This window comes from Phyllobates terribilis, unplaced genomic scaffold, assembly GCF_046119375.1.
Source record: "Phyllobates terribilis strain yellow unplaced genomic scaffold, ASM4611937v1 Scaffold_4__5_contigs__length_816908805, whole genome shotgun sequence".
Taxonomy (NCBI): Eukaryota; Metazoa; Chordata; class Amphibia; order Anura; family Dendrobatidae; genus Phyllobates; species Phyllobates terribilis.
In genome coordinates, this window is record NW_027362764.1 from 320,137,048 (window position 1) to 320,159,919 (window position 22,872).

The window sequence follows — 22,872 nt, forward strand, 5'->3', positions numbered from 1 at the left end:
GTATCGCTCAACACTAATGATAACTCTTAAAGTGATGTTAATGTGCTCAGACTAACAGATAGAAATCTAAAAAAATATGAGAGGACCCCCTCAGGACCCACCCTACCTCGACGCAGGACCCGTTTAATGCAAAAGAAATGGCCAAATTACAGATATGATCACCTGTTTCCAGAGTTAAAATATTTAAGAAGAGAGGTGGCATACACAAGGACGACAGGTATGGTGTATGTCAATGTGTTTTGTTGCACATGTTTATACGTCTGTTTTGCGGTATTTATTCTTAGATTCTGTTATAGATTCTAACACTAGATTGCCTTCTACCTTTGGGAATCGTTTCAACTTTGAAAGGTTAAAAACATGCTTGAAATCCCACTTTAGTGCTTGTCAATATAAGTTATAAGCCACCAGAGAATTTACTTTGCTCAAATGTATAGTGTCAGGTTTCCTTTTAGCTATGGGCACAGAAAAATGGTACTTTGTTATTCCTGATATTGACTGAGGAGTGGATACAATTGCGTGCAGCCAAGGTAAAGTGCTTGTAAATGTGGATAAATTTGTGCAGTTGCTGCTAATGTACCACAAGTACTTGTCCAAACCTGCTGCAATTGTATCCACTTCCTAGCTCAGAGCAGGACTAAATATGTACAGGTTTATAACGTTTGTATCCACTTAGACCATACATGTCAAACTCTTGCCCATGGCCCAAATCTGGCCTGTAGGGTGGTATGAAATGCGTATGCAATCCATATGCAATGCATTTTTAACATCAACTTCTATATACTATAATGCTCTATGTAACATAAAGCTAGTTTTAAAAACTAATAAAGCAATCTGATATAAAGAGATAGATAGATAGAATAGATGGATATCCTGTAGATATATAAGTTCACCAGCCCCCTACATGTTATAAACTTGTACCCTTCAGTGAGTTTCATGTGGCACTAATGGGAGTTTAGCCTGTGTGGTAAAGCGACTTGCTTGGCTTCCCACAGCCAGATACAGGACACATGTCTCAGGTTAACTTCCTGCTGGTTTATTTAGACGGCATAAGCTCCAGCAGCCTTCCACAAAAAAAAACAGGAAAAGCAAAAGATAAAGTATAACAGAGTCCATTAGGGAGCGAGGCTTCGCCCGCTCTGGGTAGCACAGTGAAGTCTCACCAAACACCAGTCCCTCGGTGTTGCTCTCTGGCGTAACCAAACACAGCCTGGAGACTTCACTCTCCAGAACACACACTACAGAAAAAAAAATAGTGACTGAGCATTTAAACTTGCTCAGCCACACCCTGAGGAGAGGTAGTGTGAATGATCTCCCACCCTCTTTGCCATTCACAAAAAAACACACCCTTTAAGTGAGTTAACTCCCAGAATATTACATGCTGGCAGAAAGTTTGTAGGTTTCAGTTCACACAGGCTAGCAGCCGGAGTGACACATACCTCCCCTCGTATATAACACCAGTGACTCTGTCACATATTCTCCCCCTCTGCCCAAATCCGGGGGTTTGGGCACCTTCAGATACCAGACAGGGAATTCTAGAGAGGGCATCAGCATTCCCGTGTAGCTTTTCGGGCCTATGCTCCACGTGAAAGTTAAAGCCCTGAAGACCTAGGAACCATCTACTTACTCTGGCATTTTTACCTCTTTTCCCTCAGCCATCTCAAAGGGGCATGATCTGACACCAATTTAAACTTCCGGCCTAGTAGGTAATATCTTATCTGTATCTACGGCCCACTTTATGACTAAGCTCTCTTTTTCTACTATTGCGTAGTTCTTCTCGCAGGACAAAAGCTTCCGGCTCAGGTAGAGAATAGGATGTTCTTCCCCATTTATCTCTTGAGAGAGTAAGGCTCCTAGACCAACCTCTGAAGCGTCTGTCTGGACCACGAACTCTTTCTAAATGTCTGTTGCGACCAGGACCGGCTGCATACACAGTGCTAGCTTCAACTGTTGAAACGCGGTCTCTGTTTCCTCCATCCACTTCACTATGGTTGATTGGTTGATCTGGTGCTATTTAGGAGTGCCGTCAGCGGCACGGCCATCATAGCAAAATTTGGGATAAACCACCGGTAATATCCCACCATTCCAAGGAACGCTCTCACTTGCTTCTTGGAGAGCGGTTGCGGCCAGGTCTGGATTGCCTCCACTTTATTGACTTGCGGCTTTATTTCGCCGCTCCCGACGAGGTAGTAAATCCTGTCTTCCTCAGAGCATCCAGAATGGCCTGTAGTTTAGGTAGATGACTAGCCCAGTCTGGGCTAAAGACCACAATGTCGTCAAGGTAGGCTGTGGCATACTTCTTATGTGGGGTAAGAATCCAATCCATAGCCCTCTGGAAGGTGGCTGGGGCCCCCTGGAGTCCGAACGGCATCCGAGTGTATTGAAAGCACCCATCATTTGTCGAGAAAGCCGTCTTCTCCTTGGCCGTCTGTGACATGGGGATATGCCAATAGCCCTTCGTTAGATCAAGAGTGGTGATATACCTCGCTGGTCCCAGCCTCTCAATGAGCTCGTCGACGCGGGGCATCGGGTATACGCTGCACTTGACACCTCATTCAGCCGGCAGTAGCTGTTACAAAACCTCCACTCTCCGTTGGGTTTTGGCACAAGGACGATTGGGCTCGGCTACCAACTCTTTGACTCCTCCATCACACCGAGGTCTAACATCCTCTTCACCTCGGCCAAAATCACCTCCCAGCGTGCTTCAGGAATCCGGTACGGCTTCAGATTCACTCTTACATGTGGCACGTCATGCTCTACCATCTAAGTATGCTCCGACAACTCTGAGAACAGGTCATGATTCCGCTGTAGCAGTTCTCGACACTGTTGCTTCTGAGCCAGCGATAGAGTCTCTGCTATAGTGACCTCTTCTACCTTGCCTTCGGGAGTGGATTCCAGACAAGGAGTTTCCACAGCTTTCCAAGCCCGCCACGGCTTGAGCAAGTTCACATGGTACATTTGGTGTGGCTTTCTTCAGCCAGGTTGGTAGACTTTATAATTAACTTCGCTGACTTTCTCCACCACCTCTTATGGACCTTGCCCATTGGGCAGGAACTTGCTCTTGACTGTGGGGATTAGCACCAAAACACGGTCCCAGGGAGGGAAACTGCCTCAGTCTCGCCGATCGGTTATAGACCCTCGCCTGGGCTTCCTGCAACTGGAGGAGATGCGATTCACGTTCGGCATCACTTTTGCTATTCTTTCCTGCATCTGGGCAACATGTTCAAAGATGCTCCGGTGTGACATAACCTCGGCTTCCCAAGTTTCCTTAGCAATATCCAAGAGCCCTCGTGGATGTCGTCCATACAGTAGCTCAAACGGAGAAAAGCCAGTAGATGCTTGTGGAACCTCCCTTACCGAGAAGAGCAGGAATGGCAGCAGGTAGTCCCAGTCACGTCCATCCTTCTCCACGACTTTGTTGAGCATTGCTTTCAGGGTCTTATTAAAGCCATCTGTCTGTGGTTGGTAAACAGAGGTTTGCAGCTGGGTAATCTGGAGCACCTTGCAGAGCTCCTTCATTACCTTGCTCATGAATGGGGTCCCTTGATCTATTAGGATTTCCTTCGGCAGACCAGTGCCATCCAATACAAGTGCTTCTCACCAAATTAGAATATCATGAATAAGTTAATTTATTTCAGTTCTTCAATACAAAAAGTGAAACTCATATATTATAGAGTCATTACAAACAGAGTGATCTATTTCAAGTGTTTATTTCTGTTAATGTTGATGATTATGGCTTACAGCCAATGAGGACACAAAAGTCATTATCTCAGTAAATTAGAATACTTTATAACGCCAGCTTGAAAAATAATTTTAAAATCCGAAATGTAGGCCTACTGTAATGTATTTTCAGTAAATGCACTCAATACTTGGTCGGGGCTTTTTTGCATCAATTACTGCATCAATGCGGTGTGGCATGGAGGCGATCAGCCTGTGGCACTGCTGAGGTGTTACGGAAGCTCAGGTTGCTTTGATAGCAGCTTTCAGCTCGTCTGCATTGTTGGGTCTGGTGTCTCCCATCTTCCTCTTGTCAGTGCCCCATAGATTCTGTATTGGGTTAAGGTCATGCAAGTTTGCCGGCCAATCAAGCACAGTGATACTGTTGTTTTTAAACCAAGTATTGGTACTTTTGGCAGTGTGGACAGGTGGCAAGTTCAGCTGGAGAATGAAATTTCCATCTCCAGAAAGCTTGTCGGCAGAGGGAAGCATGAAGTGCTGCGCTGACTTTGGTCTTGATAAAACAAAGTGGACCTAAACCAGCAGATGACATGGCTCCCCAAACCATCACTGATTGTGGAAACTTCACACTAGACCTCAAGCAGCTTGGATTGTGTGCCTCTCCACTCTTCCTCCAGACTCCTGGGACCTTGATTTCCAAATGAAATGCAAAATTTACTTTCATCTGTAAACAACACTTTGGACCACTGAGCAACAGTCCAGGTCTTTTTCTCCTTGGCCCAGGTAACACGCTCCTGGCATTGTCTATTGGTCATGAGTGGCTTGACACAAGGAATGCGACACTTGTAGCTCATGTCCTGGATACGTCTGTGTGTGGTGGCTCTTGAAGCAATGACTCCAGCAGCAGTCCACTGCTTGTGAATCTCCCCCCAAAGTTTGAATGGCCTTTTCTTAACAATCCTTTAAAGGCTGCAGTTATCCCGGTTGCTTGTGCACCTTTTTCTACCACCCTTTTTCCTTCCATTCCACTTTCCATTAATATTCTTGGATACAGCACTCTGTGAACAGCCAGCTTCTTTAGCAATGACCTTTTTTGGTTTACTCTCCTTGTGGAGTGTGTCAATGACTGCCTTCTGGACACCTGTCAAGACAGCAGTCTTCCCCATGATTGTAGAGGCTACTGAAACAGACTAAGGGACCTTTTCAAACGCTTAGGAAGCCTTTGCAGGTGTTTTTGTTAATTATTTTAATTTTACTGAGGACTTTTCATTGGCTGTAAGCCATAATCATCAGCATTAACTGAAATATACACTTGAAATAGATCACTCTGTTTATAATGACTCTATATTATTTATATGAGTTTCACTTTTTGAATTGAAGAACTGAAATAAATTAACTTTTTGATGATATTCTAATTTAGTGAGAAGCACTTGTTTATGGACAAGTTCCCAGGCTATGCATTTGCTCGATGAGTTTCTCAGCGGTAACGCTTCTGGATACCGGGTCGCATAGTAACATAGTCTTCCTTCAACCTTAAGTCCATCTAGTTCAACCCATAGCCTAACATGTTGATCCAGAGGAAGGCTAAAACAAACCATGTGGAAAACACTAAACTCCTCATTGGGGAAAAAATTCCTTCCTGACTCCACATACAGCAATTAGACTAGTTCCCTGGATCAACGCCCTATCAAGGAATCTAGTATATATAACCTGTAATGTTATACTTTTCAAGAAAGGCATCCATGCCCTTCTTAAATTTTAGTAGTGAATCACTCATTACAACATCATGCGGCAGAGAGTCCCATAGTCTCACTGCTCTTACAGTAAAGAATCCGCGTCTGTGATTATGATTAAACCTTCTTTCCTCCAGACATAGAAGATGCCCCCTTGTCCCCGTCTCAGGCCTCAGAGTAAAAAGATCAGTAGAAAGGTCTTTGTACTGTCCCCTCATATATGTTACGGATGCAGGTGGTGGAACCTCTGTGCTGCTGTGCAAGGAGGGACCAGAGGGGCGTAACTAGGTATCAACTCGGACCGACCAAAGTCGTACGGCGGCTCAACCGACTCCGTGACCAGGGAAGGACCGAGCAGAGGGACCAGGTGCTACTGTGGGGACCGACCTTGTATGACAGCAGGTGACTCCCACGGGTCAGAAGGCAGGGACTGACCGGTACAGTGGATGAGCACAGCAGGCAGGCTGACGGGTGATCCGGGCAGACGGGCTGGCCGGCACGGCAGGTAACAGGCAGGAGCCTCCAGGTAGGCTGGCTGGTAGGCACGGCAGGTAGCAGGCAGGTGCTTCTAGGTAAGCGAGCTGGCAGGCACGGCAGGTAACAGGCAGGAGCCTCCAGGTAGGCTGGCTGGTAGGCACGGCAGGTAACAGGCAAGTGCTTCTAGATAAGCGAGCTGGCAGGCACTGCAGGTAACTGGCAGGAGCCTCCAGGTAGGCTGGCTGATAGGCACGGCAGGTAACAGGCAAGTGCTTCTAGGTAAGCGAGCTGGCAGGCACGGCAGGTAACAGGCAGGAGCCTCCAGGTAGGCTGGCTGGCAGGCACGGCAGGCAATGGGCAGGTGCTTCCAGGTAAGCAGGCGGACAGAGCCCCTAGACAGACTGGCGGACTGGACTGTAGTCAGACTGTCGGGCTAGAGAGTAGACAAGCAGGCGGACTGGACTTATAGTCAGGCTGGCGGACTGGACTTATAGTCAGGCTGGCGGACTGGACTTGTAGTCAGGCTGGCGGACTGGACTAGTAGTCAGGCTGGCAGCGGGACCTGAGGGCTGAAGCAGAGTATGAGGCTCAAAGCTACAACCTTGCACGGGCCCCTCCATATTGGAGGAGGTGCTCTTTATAGGGGAAGTCCTCTGGCCATTGGCCGGGGACTTTTTAGGACGGCGCGCGCGGCCCCTCTAAGAGGGAGGGAGCGCGCGCCCTAAGCACAGAGCCAGGGAAGCTGCGTGCACCAGCAGCAGCTGCAGGGAGGCCAGAAGACACCGGAGCAGGACCGCGGCGGTAAGGGGGACGGCGTCTCTGCCGGGCAGGAGGCAGAGACGCCGATACTACAGTACCCCCCCTTTACTCCCCCTCTTTTTCAGGCCAGCAAGAATTTTTTTAAGGAGAAGCGGGGCGTGGATGTTCTCCCTGGAGGGTATCTTGAGACGAACATGTTTGGAGGAGAGCCAAACCTTATCTCCTGGGTGGAATTGAGGCGGATCCAGACGTCTCTTATCAGCATGTTTCTTCATCCGCGTGGAGGATTGAAGAAGTGCGGGACTAGTGTCCTCCCAAATAGTGGAAAATTCGCTGACCAGAGACTCCGCGGCCGGGTTGTCCACAGAAGCGGAGACGGGAATCGGAATCCGGGGATGTTGACTGTAGACCACAAAGAACGGGGACTTGGAAGAAGATTCTCTCTCATGGTTGTAGGAGAACTCGGCCCATGGTAGGAGCTCCACCCAATCAGTATGGTGAGCTTTGACATAGTGCCGGAGGTAGCTGGTAAGGATCTGGTTGATACGCTCCACTTGGCCATTGCACTGTGGATGGTAAGCGGAGGATAAATCCAGGGAGACATCCAGCAGATTACACGTAGCTCTCCAGAAGCGCGAAGTGAACTGGACCCCTCGATCGGACACAATGTGGAGGGGTAGGCCGTGGAGACGAAAGATGTGATGGATGAAGTCCTTAGCCAGCACAGATGCAGACGGGAGACCAGGCAGAGGGATGAAGTGGGCCATTTTAGAAAAGCGGTCAGCGACCACCCAAATGATCGTACAACCGGCAGAAACAGGGAGATCCGTAATAAAGTCCATAGCAATGTGTTGCCACAGGGCAGCAGGTACGGGAAGAGGCAGGAAGCGACTGGCAGGAAGATGTCTGGGAACCTTGTTGCGGGCACAGGACAAACAGGCCGTGACGAAGTCTACCACATCCTGGCGCAGGGTAGGCCACCAGTAATGCCGGGTAATGAGCAGGAAGGTCTTCTTCTGGCCAGCATGGCCGGCTAATTTGAATGAATGACCCCAGTGTAGAACCTTCTTACGATCCGGAACCGCTACAAACGTCTTACCGGGTGGAAGACGAGACAGATCCAAGGGGGCCACATTCATCAGTTTGGAGGGATCGATGATATGCATAGGCTCCTCCTCTTGATCAGAAAACAGAAAGGATCGGGGCAAGGCGTCTGCTTTAACGTTCTTGTCCGCTGGACGGTAATGTAGGGTAAAGTTAAAGCGGGTGAAGAACAAAGACCACCGGGCCTGACGCAGATTGAGCCTTTGGGCGTTCTGAGGATAAGCCAAGTTTTTGTGGTCAGTATAGATGACCTCCGGGTTCAGAGTCCCCTCGTGCAGGTAACGCCACTCCTCCAGCGCCAATTTGATGGCTAGCAGTTCTCGGTCTCCTATGGAGTAGTTGCGCTCAGACGAGGAGAAGAGTTTGGAGAAGAAGCCGCAGGTTACCATTCTCCCGGATGGAGATTTCTGGGTGAGCACCGCTCTGGCTCCGGAATGGGAAGCGTCAACCTTCAGAAAGAACTGTTTGTTGCTATCTGGACGGTGCAGCACAGGGGCAGAAGAGAAGGCTTGCTTTAAGGAGAGGAAGGCCTCCTTCGCTTCGGACGGCCATTCCTTGGGATTTTTTCCCTTTCGGGTGAGCGCCGAGATGGGAGCAGTCCGGGAAGAGAAATGTGGGATGAAGAGACCGTAATAGTTGGCGAAGCCCAGGAATCGCTGAATCGCCTTCAACCCCTCCGGACGGGGCTACTTTAAAACGGCAGAGACCTTCTCAGAGTCCATCCGTAGATGTGTCTTAGAGATAATATAGCCCAGGAACGGAAGGGAGGACTGCTCGAAGAGGCATTTCTCAAATTTTACATATAGGTGATTCTGCCTGAGCCTAAGCAGGACCTGACGAACATCCCTCCGATGTGACGGAAGATCCGGAGAGAAGACCAAGATGTCGTCCAGGTACACCACCATGCAAGAATATAAGTGGTCACGGAAGATGTCATTAACTAATTCTTGGAAGACGGCGGGAGCATTACAGAGACCGTAGGGCATCACACGGTATTCATAGTGACCGTCCCGGGTATTAAATGCCGTCTTCCACTCGTCTCCTTGGCGGATCTGGACCAGATTATACGCCCCATGAAGATCGAGCTTGGTGAAGATCTTCGCACCTTTAAGGCGGTCGAACAGCTCAGAGATGAGCGGCAGGGGGTATTTGTTTTTGACAGTGATTTGGTTGAGTCCTCTATAATCGATACATGGATGTAGTGAACCGTCTTTCTTTTTAACGAAGAAGAATCCGGCTCCAGCCGGGGAGGAAGATTTCCGGATGAATCCCCTAGCCAGATTTTCTTCGATGTACTCCGACATGGCCCGGGTTTCGGCCAACGACAACGGGTAGATACGCCCACGGGGTGGAGTGGCACCGGGTATCAGGTCGATAGGGCAATCATATAGCATATGGGGTGGCAGAGTCTCTGCCTCCTTCTTGTCGAAGACATCAGCATAGGACCAGTAGGGTGTCGGTAGACCGGGTAAATTAGTCGGAGTAGATGGGGGTCGAGCCGGGCGAACCGAAATCAGACAGGTCTCATGGCAATCCTGCCCCCAATGGAGCACCTCACCGGATTGCCAATTCAGAACGGGTTCATGTTTCTGAAGTCAGGGTAGACCAAGCAAAAGGGGGTGAGAGCGTACGGAAAGCTCATGGAAGGAAATCCTCTCTGAGTGCAGCATTCCCACCTGCAGGGTTACGGGCTCTGTGACGAGCAAGATGGTCACCGGAAGGAGTCTTCCATCCACAGAAGCGACTGCCAATGGTTTGGCCAGAGGTTTGGTAGGAATCTGATACTTCTCTACAAGGGACTGGGATATGAGATTCCCAGCGGCTCCGGAATCCAGATGTGCGGTTTCAAAGAAGAGGTTCTCTCCGCAGGAAATAGAGACGGATAAAGTCAAGAACGGAGAGCATTTACTTTTGCCTAGGACGACCTCTCCGAGCGGTCCTAGACACTGGAATTTCCCCGCTTCACCGGGCAGGAACGAATCAGGTGCTCCTTACTGCCACATTAGAAACAGCTCCCCTCAGCTCGGCGTGACTCTTGGCGAGATTTGACCATCTTGGTCTGGTCGATCTGCATAGGTTCGGGCGAGCGTGCCTGGAGAGATGCAGATTGGGAAGCGGGTCTCTGGAAAGCAGAAGCAAGATGAGGAAATCTTCTCTCCCGGGTAGTCTCCTTAGCACGTTCTAGGAAACGGATGTCAATCCGGGTTGCAAGTGACACCAGGTCATCCAGGGTGGTAGGAAAGTCCCAGCCGGCTAACTCGTCCTTAATCCGACCGGAAAAGCCCTCCCAGAAGGTGGACACCAGGGCCTCGTTGTCCCAGGCAAGCTCAGAAGCGAGGGTACAGAACCGTATGGCATACTGGGCCACAGTGAGACTCCCTTGGCGGAGACGGAGCAATGAGGAGGCAGTAGAGGTCCTTCGTCCGGGTTCATCGAAGACCTTCTGGAAGGCAGTGAGGAAAGCCGGAAGATCGGACACCAGGGAATCCCCTCTTTCACATAGAGGGTTAAACCATGCCAATGCTTCCCCGGTGAGGTGAGATATGATGAACGCCACCTTGGCCCGGTCGGAGGGAAACTGATGTGGCAGAAGTTCAAAGTGCAGCATGCACTGGTTCAGAAAGCCCCGACATAGGACGGGGTCACCTCCAAAATGAGGAGGCGCAGAAAGCCTGGGTCCTAGGCTGGATGCTGTGGTATGGGTAGGTAGCGGCGCTGCCGGAGCGGGTGTTGCTCGACTTAGGGCGGACACAGGTGGTACAGACAGCGTGTCCAGGCGAGTGTTGACAGACGCAGGTAGGTCAGGATGGCTTCCTGTTGGGATCTATGACGAGAAACCTCCTGGTACAGGTCAGCAAGTGAAGGGGCCTGGGGACCACCAGGTTCCATGGCCTGTGCAAACTGTTACGGATCCGGGTGGTGGAACCTCTGTGCTGCGGTGCAAGGAGGGACCGGAGGGGTGTAACTAAGTATCAACTCGGACTGATCAAAGTCGTACGGCGGCTAAATCGACCGACCTTGTATGAGAGCAGATGACTCCCACGGGTCAGAAGGCAGGTACTGACCGGTACAGTAGATGAGCACGGCAGGCAGGCTGATGGGTGATCCGGGCAGACGGGCTGGCAGGCACTGCAGGTAACAGGCAGGAGCCTCCAGGTAGGCTGGCTGGTAGGCACGGCAGGTAACAGGCAGGTGCTTCTAGGTAAGCGAGCTGGCAGGCATGGCCGGTAACAGGCAGGAGCCTCCAGTTAGGCAGGCTGGTAGACATGGCATGTAACAGGCGGGTGCTTCTAGGTAAGCAAGCTGGCAGGCACGGAAGGTAACAGGCAGGAGCCTCCAGGTAGGCTGGCTGGTAGGCACAGCAGGCAACGGGCAGGTGCTTCCAGGTAAGCAGGCGGACAGAGCCCCTAGACAGACTGGCGGACTGGACTGTAGTCAGACTGTCGGGCTGGAGAGTAGACAAGCAGGCGGACTGAACTTGTAGTCAGGCTGGCGAACTGGACTTGTAGTCAGGCTGGCGGACTGGACTTGTAGTCAGGCTGGTGGACTGGACTAGAAGTCAGGCTGGCAGTGGGACCTGAGGGCTGAAGCAGAGTATGAGGCACAAAGCTACAACCTTGCACGGGCCCCTCCATATTGGAGGAGGTGCTCTTTATAGGGGAAGTCCTCCGGCCATTGGCCGGGGACTTTTTAGGATGGCGCGCGCGGCCCCTTTAAGAGGGAGGGAGCGCGTGCGCCCTAAGCACAGAGTCGGGGAAGCTGCATGCACCAGCAGCAGCTGCAGGGAGGCCAGAAGACGCCGGAGCAGGACCGCGGTAGGGGATGGCGTCTCTGCCGGGCAGGAGGCAGAGATGCCGATGCTACAATATAGTTGTACATAGTAATAAGATCACCCCTAAGCCTTCGTTTTTCCAAAGTAAGTAACCCCAAGTGTAATAACCTGTCTTGGTATTGCAGACCCCCCAGTCCTCTAATAACCTTGGTCGCTCTTCTCTGCACCAGCTCTAGTTCAGCTATGTCTTTCTTATACACCGGAGACCAGAACTGTGCACAGTATTCTAAGTGTGGTCGCACTAGTGACTTGTATAGAGGTAAAATTATGTTCTCCTCATGAGCATCTATGCCTCTTTTAATGCATCCCATTATTTTATTTGCCTTTGCAGCAGCTGCCTGACACTGGCCACCAAACGTGAGCTTGTCGTCCACCAATTCACCCAAGTCTTTTACAGTGACAGTTTTGCCCAGTGTTTTACAATTAAGCATATAATTATACATTTTATTTCCTCTGCCCAAGTGCATTACCTTACATTTATCCCCATTAAAGCTCATTTGCCATTTATCAGCCCAAGCTTCTAGTTTACATAGATCCTCCTGTAATATGAAATTGTCCTCCTCTGTATTGATTACCCTGCAGAGTTTAGTGTCATCTGCAAATATTCAAATACTACTCTCTATGCCCCCTATAAGGTCATTAATAAATATGTTAAAAAGAAGTGGGCCCAATACTAACCCCTGTGGTACCCCACTGTTAACTGTGACTCAGTCTGAGTGTTTTCCATTAATAACCACCCTTTGTTTCCTATCATTGAGCCAGTTCTTAACCCACATACATATATTTTCCCCTATTCCCATTGTTCTCATTTTATGTATCAAGTCAACCTTTTGTGTGGAACCATATCAAAAGCTTTTGAAAAGTCCATATACACAACATCCACTGCATTTCCTTGGTCCAGTCTGGAACTTACCTCTTCATAAAAGCTGATCAGATTAGTTTGACAGGAACGGTCCCTCGTAAACCCATGTTGATATTGGGTAATGTGGTTATTTTTCTTCAGATACTCTAGTATAACATCTCTTAGGAAACCCTCCAGGATTTTACCCACCGTTGAGGTTAAGCTTACTGGCCTATAATTTCCAATTTCAGTTTTTGTCCCCTTTTTGAATATTGGCACCACATTTGCTATATGCCAGTCCTGTGGTACAGACCCTGTTATTGTGGAATCTTTAAAGATTAAAAATAATGGTCTATCTATGACGTTACTTAATTCCTGCAGTACTCGCGGGTGTATCCCATCCGGGCCCGGGTATTTGTTAACTTTAGTGATTTTTAGACGCCGCCATACTTCTTGCTGGGTTAAGCAAGTGACATTTAATGAAGAATTTTTGTTATTACTGATCATGTTTTCTGTCATGCGATTTTCTTGTGTAAATACTGTTGAAAAAAAAATCTTTTAGCATATTGGCTTTTTCCTCATCCTTATCCACCATTTCACCCAGACTATTTTTAAGGGGACCAACACTATCATTTTTTAGTAGTTAAAGAATATTTTGGGATTATTTTTACTTTCTCTGGCAATGAGTCTCTCTGTCTCAATCTTTGCTGCCTTGATTTGGTTTTTACAGAATTTATTTAATTTTCTATATTTATTTAATGCCTCATCACTACCTACTTGCTTTAGTAGTCTAAATGCTTTCTTTTTGTCACTTATTGCACCCCTTACAGCTCTATTTAGCCATAGTGGTTTCCTTCTATTTCTTGCATGTTTATTCCCATAGGGTATATATTGTGCACAGGTCCTATTCAGGATGCTAATAAATGTCTCCCATTTGCTTTGTGTAGCTTTATGTCTCAGGATATCGTCCCAGTTTATTGCACTAAGATCATTTCTCAACCATTGGAAATATGCCTTCCTGAAGTTTAGTGTCCTTGTGCATAGTCCATGATCACCAGAATGTATTGGTGGCATCGGGCTGATTTGACTAAGGGCTCCACTAGGTTCATAGCAATCCTCTCAAAGGGGACCTCTATCACCAGTAGTGGAACTAATGAACTGCGGAAGTGGGAAGAGGGAGCAGTTATTTGGCAGGTGGTGCAGGACCTGCAATAATTTAGAATTTCTTGGTAACACCCTGGTCAATAAAACCTTCTCAGTACCCTCTTCTGAGTTTTCTCGACCCCCTAAGTGTCCCCCTATATCATGAGAATGGGCCATATCTAGTACCCTCGTCTGTATGGCCCTGACACTAGCAGCTCTTCCACTATCTCACCGCCCCTTAGTTTGGCCACCCAATATAACAACTCCCCCTGAACTGCAAAGTGGGGGAACCTGGTGTCGGTCCCCGGCTCTTGAGCAACCCCATTACTTACAGTAACCTGGTCAACCGCCCCCTTTAAGGTCAGGTCCCGAATTTGAGCTGTCCCAAAGTTCTCTCCGGACACCTCTAATTCAGGGAGGTCAGCCTCCTCGGTCACCATCTCGCCCTCATCGCCGGCAAGGATGCACAGAGGGAACTCATCCACTTGAGACTTCATTGGGGGTTCTTCCCGAGGGACCTGGCTTTTGCCCATGCTCCTCAGTCCGGTTCCCTTTCCCCACAAGTACCAAAACAGTGAAAAATCACGGCCCAGTATGACGGGATGTATCAGGTCCTTAACCTCCCTGACCTCGTGGGACTAGGCACCACAGTCTGTTCCCACTGTCACTGTGGTCACGTGGTAGTCCTTGGCGTCCCCATGGATGCACCGAATGCCCACAGTTTTGGAACGGACCAACTGGTGATGAATGGTAGCTCTGGTTAAGGTCACTAGAGTCCAACAGTCCAAGCACCTTTACTCCATTAATGGACACAGCACACACCTGCGGCCCCTCGCCGGGTCGATCGTCTACACTGCAGGCTGGATAAGCATAGTAGGACACCATCTACCTAGGCTGCAGTCCATAGGCTCAGAGGATATATGACACCAGGCGGCTACGTATCCAGGGTTGTGACACAGGCAACAGACTATATCCTTGACAATAGTCCTTGCAGCACCTTCAGTGGAAGTGGGACACCCCCAGTTGTGGCTCTAAACCCCTTCCGTGGTGATCCCGCCCTCTTTTGGGTATCCCAGTACGGGGAAGTGACTATAACCGGTTTCCCAAGGGATTTCTTAACCACCTGGTACTTCTCTACCAGGCCAATTAAGTTGTCTGGGGATCGCCCTGGGCAACCCAAGTCTGTACCGACTTGGGAAGGGAGTGCACGGATCTATCAATCACTACCCGCTCGACCATCTGGGCCAGAATGTAGTACTCTGGCTGCGCCACGAGATGGTGCCGGCATACACCCAGTGGTGGACTCGTTGGGCATCTCACCAAACACCAGTTCTTGGGTGTTGCTCTCTGGCGACACCAAACACAGCCTGGAGACTTCACTCTCCAGACCACACACTACAGAAAAGAAAACAAACAGTGACTGAGCATTTAAACTTGCTCAGTGTGAGAAAAATACACTCTCTTTAATGCCTTCTGAACTCCAAATTAATAAGATTTGTTTTATGAGCGCTTGGGAAATCAATACAGCACAGCCATGTATGGTGTACTAGAAAAGACTTCTGCTTTATTAACACATGTGGCACTTTAAATAGGGTCAGAGACAAAGGAATAGTTCCCTCTGACCTATGAACCAATAGTAACCTTAGGGGAGTGAATAGAAATGTGAAATCTCCCCTCCCATCACTGTTACTTGATCACCATTACACAGAAGTTACAAGACAAGATCGATACCACATACCTGAAATAGTTTCTGTTCTCTCACACTCAGCCACACACTGAGGGGAGGTAGCGTGAAATAGCTTCCCATCCTCTTTGACATTCACAAAAAAACCATAGTTTAAGTGAGTTAACCCCCAGCATATAACATGCTGGCAGAAAGTTTGTAGGTTTCAGTTCATACAGGCTAGCAGCCGGAGTGACACATACCTCACCTCGTATATAACACCAGTGACTCTGTCACACCTGGTTTAACCTAATAAATAAATAAATTTAAACAATGACCTGGTGTCCCCACTGTTTTTGATACAGATCCCAGCGGCACCCCACTGCTGACTATCTCCCATTTAGAGAACGTATCATTTATGACAACTCTGTTTCCTGTTATTTAGCCAATTCCTTACATATCTGCATATACTGTCCCCTAGTCCTTGCTTCTGTAGCTTCAGTATAAGGCTGTTATGTGGTACAGTATCAAATGCATTTGTAAAGTTCAGATAACATCAGCCGCATTAACAACATCCAGATTTGCACTTTCTTCCTCATAGAACGTCAGCATAGACACGACTTATCCTTCACGAATCTGTGCTGGTTGTCAGTTATATTGTTTTCTGCAATATATCTCTGCCAGTCATCTCCTACAGTGCCCTCAAAAACTTTGCACACTATTGATGTCAGACGGTAGTTGCCTGGATCCACTTTATTACCTTTCTTAAATATCGGTACCACGTCAGCCATCCTCCAATCCTGTGGCACCACCCCTGTTAATAATGAACATCTCCCACATGTCTACTTTACATCAGCATCATTTTTGAAACATACTGTGTTTTTTTTTTTTAGGAAGTTAGAAGGGTTAAAAGTTGATCATCGATTTCTCAGTTTTCTAACAAAATTTACAAAACCAATTATTATAGGGACCACTACACTTTTAGGATTTGCATACACTTGCGTAATTGTGTAATCCTGGAGAGTGGGACGATTTTTTCTCACTTGTCATCCGTGTGCCATCCATATACAAGACGTTTTTTTACTAAACAGCTATTAATCACTTACAGGACCATTTACAGTTTCCTATGCTACAGAATTGTAATGTATCCGTAAAAATCGGAAGCCACACTGACGGTCTATACGGCTTGTGATTTTGTTCTCGCACTTTCCGATTTTAGAGTGAAATCACAGCATGCTGCGATTTTATTTATTTTTTCTCATACCAAATACAGCTGAGAAAAAAATACACAGATCTGCACTCTCATTGAATAACATTGGTCCGAGAGCAATCTGATATTTTTTTTTGTTATCAGATTGCATTCATCCTATTTATACTCTAGTGCAAGTTTAGGCTATGTTCACACATTATGTTTTTACTGCATTTTTGTATGCAAATTAAAAGCTGATTTTTACAGTACCAGCAAAAGTTATGAGATTTCAGAAATCTCATGCACATGCTTGTTTTTTTTTTCCTGACTGAATTGGAAAACTGCTGCTTTTTTAAAAAACTGGGTCATGTCAATTCTTTCAGCGTTTTTGCAGGGTTTTTTCACCCATAGTAAGCAATGAGCAAGTGCAGAAAAGCAGCACAACATTGCCATCAGTTTTTGCAGTTTTCATTGAAAAAAAAGCAGGTACAGCAGTATTTGAAACCCATTTAAGGCTGTGTGCCCACAATGCGTTTTTTAAGCGTTTCCGCAGCTGCAATTCCGTCTGCCATGTTCCCCATTGATAATCCGCATGTGCTGTGCACATGCTGCGGAAATTTCCGCTGCGGATTATCATTGTGGAAAAAAACGCAGCACTACCAATTAGTTTGCGGAAGCGCTGCGTTTTCGCCGCCATTGACTTGCATTGGAACGCATGGAATCACTGCATCTGAAGATGCGGAATCCGAGTGTTTCATTGTGCGGATGGTACCCGGGTCTGGAGGAGAGGAGGCTCTCCTCCGGACCTAGGTACCATAGAACCTGTAAAAAAAAGAATAAAATAAAAAATAAATATTATATTTACCTTCTGATGGCCCCCCGTGTGCTTGTCTTGCCTTGCCGGCAGCTCGCGGTGGACTGAAGGACCTGTGCTGACACCATTTAGTCATGTGATGGCAGGTCCTTCAGTGTACTGCGATCTGCTGGGAAGCCAGGACGCATCGGATAAAGAATCTGGGGGCCATCAGAAGGTAAGTATATATTTATTTTTTTATTCTTTACCATTCTTTACAGTCACACTATATAAATCCATGCCGATTGCATGGATTTATATAGTGTGACCAAGTTGTCAAGCACGTTCCAAGTAATGCTAAGCGCTTGGAAAGCGCTTGTCAACCCGCATGCGGAAATGCAAGTGAAGAACGCTTCACATCCGCATGTCCCTGGCAGGAAAACGCATGTACAATCCGCATGTGTTTTTTTCTGCCAGGGAGATGCAGAAACGCTCAGGAAAAATCCGGAGCATTTCTGCGTCGTGGGCACATAGCCTAAGCCAAATTGTCTTGATGTCCTCACCTGAGCCTGGATGTTAGCATTAGTACAGTTTAATAAAATTAATGATATGTGTAAAACTAAACATTGCCTGACCAATGTGTGAAATTCAATTCCCCCCCCCCAGCTGTTTTACATTTGCAATTGTTTATTTTTTCATAAACTCATGGACTTTTTTTGTTCAGAATAGTCACTATTTTTTCAGACAAAACTTTTTCCACTAAATAATTTAATTGAATTGCCCATTTTTTCCAAAAATGTTTTATGGTTTCACATATCTCTTGCATTGGTGGCCTAACACCTTGTGTTGTTCATGCTTGTATGGAGGAACTTTGGAACCCTGAACAACGTAGCAAAAATACATCAAAACCTGCTTTTTATGGCCTAGAGATCAGGTTTTGGCTGCAGAAAAAAAGCAACATGTGAACATAGCCTTGGGGTATAATTCAGTCCCATTTTCATCCAGGAGAGTAGGACAATTTTTTTTCTCACTTATCATCCGTGCACTGTCCATGTGCTGTCCGTAGTCAATCAGTATTTGTAATCGGCAGCTAGTAATCTTTTACAGGACCACTTACAGTTTCCTATGCTACAGAATTGTGATGTATCCGTAAAAATTGGATGCTGTACTGATGGTCTGTATTGCATGCTATTTTTTTCTCGCACTGTCTGATTTCAGAGTAAAATCGCAGCATGCTGAATACAGTTGAAAAAAATACGCAGATTTGCACTGCCTCATTGAATAACATTGGTCCGATTTATATGCTAGTGTGAGTGAACTCTTAAAGTGACTTTGAGGGGCAAATACCCAAAAGTGGCACCATTTTAGAAACTGCATCCCTCAAAGTGTTCAAACCCACATTTTTTTTAAACCTTGTTTTTATTGAATAGAAAAATTTACATACATCAATGCAAATATTACCCAAAGCATATACACTGTGGGAAGAATTATTAGGCAAATGAGTATTTTGATCACATGATACTTTTTATACATGTTGTCCTACTCCAAGCTGCATAGGCTTGAGAGCCAACTACCAATTAAGTAAATCTGGTGATGTGCATCTCTGTAATGGGGAGGGGTGTTGACTAATGACATCAAAACCCTATATAAGCTGTGCTTAATTATTAGGCAACTTCCTTTCCTTTGGCAAAATGGGTCAGAAGAGAGATTTGACGGGCTCTGAAAAGTCCAAAATTGTGAGATGTCTTGCAGAGGGATGCAGCAGTCTTGAAATTTCCAAACTTTTGAAGCGTGATCACCGAACAATCAAGCGTTTCATGGCAAATAGCCAACAGGGTCGCACGAAGCGTGTTGGCCAAAAAAGGCGCAAAATAACTGCCCATGAATTGAGGAAAATCAAGCGTGAAGCTTCCAAGATGCCATTTGCCACCAGTTTTGCCATATTTCAGAGCTGCAACGTTACTGGAGTATCAAAAAGCACAAGGTGTGCGATACTCAGGGACATGGCCAAGGTAAGGAAGGCTGAAAAACTACCACCTTTGAACAAGAAACATAAGATAAAATGTCAAGAATGGGCCAAGAAATATCTTAAGACTAATTTTTCAAAGGTTTTATGGACTGATGAAATGAGAGTGACTCTTGATGGGCCAGATGGATGGGCCAGAGGCTGGATCAGTAAAGGGCAGAGAGCTCCACTCCGACTCAGACGCCAATAAGGTGGAGGTGGGGTACTGGTATGGGCTGGTATCATCAAAGATGAACTTGTGAGACCTTTTCGGGTTGAGGATGGAGTGAAGCTCAACTCCCAGACCTACTGCCAGTTCCTGGAAGACAACTTCCTCAAGCAGTGGTACAGGAAGAAGTCAGCATCGTTCAAGAAAAACATGATTTTCATGCAGGACAATGCTCCATCACATGCATCCAACTACTCCACAGCGTGGATGGCCAGTAAAGGTCTAAAAGAAGAAAAAATAATGACATGGCCCCCTTGTCCACCTGATCTGAACCCCATAGAGAACCTGTGGTCCATCATAAAATGTGAGATCTACAGGGAGGGAAAACAGTACACCTCTCGGAACAGTGTCTGGGAGGCTGTGGTGGCTGCTGCACGCAATGTTGATCGAAAACAGATCAAGCAACTGACAGAATCTATGGATGGAAGGCTGTTGAGTGTCATCATAAAGAAAAGTGGCTATATTGATCACAAATTTTTTTGGTTTTTGTTTTTGCATGTCAGAAATGTTTATTTCTAAATTTTGTGCACTGATATTGGTTTACCTGGTGAAAATAAACAAGTGAGATGGGATTATATTTGTTTTTTATTAAGTTGCCTAATAATTATGCACAGTAATAGTTACCTGCACAAACAGATATCCTCCTAAGATAGCCAAATCTAAAAAAAAAACACTCCAACTTCCAAAAATATTAAGCTTGGATATTTATGAGTCTTTTGGGTTGATTGAGAACATAGTTGTTGATCAATAATAAAAATAATCCTCTAAAATACAACTTGCCTAATAATTCTGCACACAGTGTATACTAGTGACAAGGATTAACCAAAGCCTATAATCATATGTATGCCTTACATAGGGATAGCGATAGGGACAGCGATAGGGATAGCGACATGGACAGCGACAGGGACAGCAATAGGGACAGCGATAGGGATAGCGACAGGGACAGCGATAGGGAAAGCGACAGGGACAGCGATAGGGATATCGACAGGGACAGTGATAGGGATAGCGACAGGGACTGCTATGGGGATAGCGACAGGGACAGCTATGGGGATAGCGACAGGGACAGCGATAGGGATAGTGACAGTGACAGCGATAGGGAGATGATGGGTACAAAGTGACTATTTTAGGCACAATTTGATTTAAAAGGAAAAAAGACTAAAAACTGAGAGTATTAGTAAAACTCAACAGTTAAGCACTCTGAAATGTTATTATCTGTAGACTTGCATGAATCATGGTGAGGTGATCAAGCAATTTATGAACTATTGGGAATGCACCATCAGAAAATGTCCTATTATTTAAATGTTTTTATATTAAATGCATTTTTAAAAATGTTTCATAACATGTTTTTCTTTTGTTTTTTTGCTTTGTTTTTACATTTTCCATATCACTATATCAGAAAAGGAACAATTTTCCTGCTGGCCACTAGAACTGATATCAGGCTTGCACTTCCTGTATTTTTCAGGAGCCACATCGATATAGGCAACAGTAGACTGACTTTGACTCTTTGAATTTCTTTTATAAAAAGTAATTTTTGAGCATGCACTGATTTGGGAAAAGCTCTCTGTAAAGGTAGTGGGGGGAGGTGAGCTGTGGCCATTCTCTGTTGTGAATGGTGATTGTAAATAAAGGTGTTGTAATTCTGAATTAATTGATAATGAGACTGCTGGAAAGTCATCTGTACAGAACAGGAAATCCAGTATTGTGCTTAATGACGTGTGAAAATTGCAATATTTCTTATTTATGAGTTTTTTTTTAAATAAAGATAGTAATATGGAAAGAAAATCATTTTTTTCAATATCAATAATGATTTATTGTGTCCTTATCATAATAGTGATCTGGATGTTGACTTTTATAATTAAGTCCTGATTGAAATGTCTTGCTTACTTGGGAAATTTAAATTCTGTCTCTCTTAAAATTTGTTATCTTGAGTTCTATCCTTTATTAGACATGTTAAAAGGATTCTTAGGATGATACATAAAAAATACAAAGCAATACCTCACCGATCCCCTAACACACCCATCCCACTGTATTGACCAACAGCAAGTACATGCCTGAGTTTGGAATGTCATTGCTTATTTATAGACAGAGCATCATTTCAGAAAGGAGTGGGCTTGCTTAAAATGCTGGATCCTTTTTAACCATGTTGCAAGAAGCTTTTCTGTGACTTGATGTTCACCAAGCTGTCCATGTAACCTCTAAGCGTCATTAGCATTTTTAGCAATGTGGTGAGAAAAGCTTTTTGGACTAACTTAATTCTCTTCAAAAAACATTATATTACCAGACTTGTAAAGACTTGATTGCAAGAGCCAAGAGTATTTCATTTATTGAAGTATCTTTTTTTATTTCAGTCAACAGTTCCTGTAAGAGAAATCTAGAGAACAAGAAATCAGAACCCATCTCCAACAAATTATAATTAAATCTATGGTAGAGTTGTTAATTTATCACAGCTTTAAAGAAAGGTAAAGTCTTCAAGAATTTCCATGATTCTTCACAAATGGTCGTTAGGCTGTCCTACTGTAAGTGGGAAAATAGAATATATATGTTATATAATGTATGTAGCAACCATATTTTATGTATATATAGATATAGGGACATCGATAGGGACAGCGTCAGGGATAGCGACAGGGACAGCGATAGGGACATCGATAGGGACAGCGACAGGGACAACGATAAGGATATCGACAGGGACAGCGACAGGGACTGCGATAGGGACAGCGACAGGGACAGCGATAGGGATAGCGACAGGGACAGCGACAGGGACAGCGATAGGGATAGCGACAGGGACAGCGATAGGGACAACGATAGGGATAGCGACAGGGACAGCGACAGCAATAGGGACAGTGACAGGGACAGCAATAGGGATAGCGACAGGTACAGCGATAGGGACAGTGATAGGGATAGCGACAGGGACAGTGATAGGGATAGCGACAGGGACAGCGACAGGAACAGCGACAGGGACAGCGATAGGGACAGCGATAGGGATAACGACAGGGACAGTGACAGGGATAGCGACAGGGACAGCAATAGGGACAGCGACAGGGACAGCGACAGGGACAGCCATAGGGACAGCCATAGGGATAGCGACAGGGACAGCGACAGGGATAGCGACAGGGACAGCGATAGGGACAGTGACAGGGACAGTGATAGGGACAGGGAGTTCACTGATTCACTCATAAAGAAAATCTTGATTGGCTGTGATCTACACTGTATCCTGCAACCAACTTGATTGGTGGGTCTCTCCTGTGTGCATCACTGGGAAAAGCCGGCTGGGAGAGCTTTCCATAGAAAATCCACCTGGTTTCAATCGTGCTGCCAGGCTCTGATATGTGCTGCCAATTATTTAGGCAGCACAAATTAGTTGACAGAAGTGGACAGAGTGGGGTCACACATTACTCCACGGCTCCCATAGAACTGGACGGAGCTGTGTCA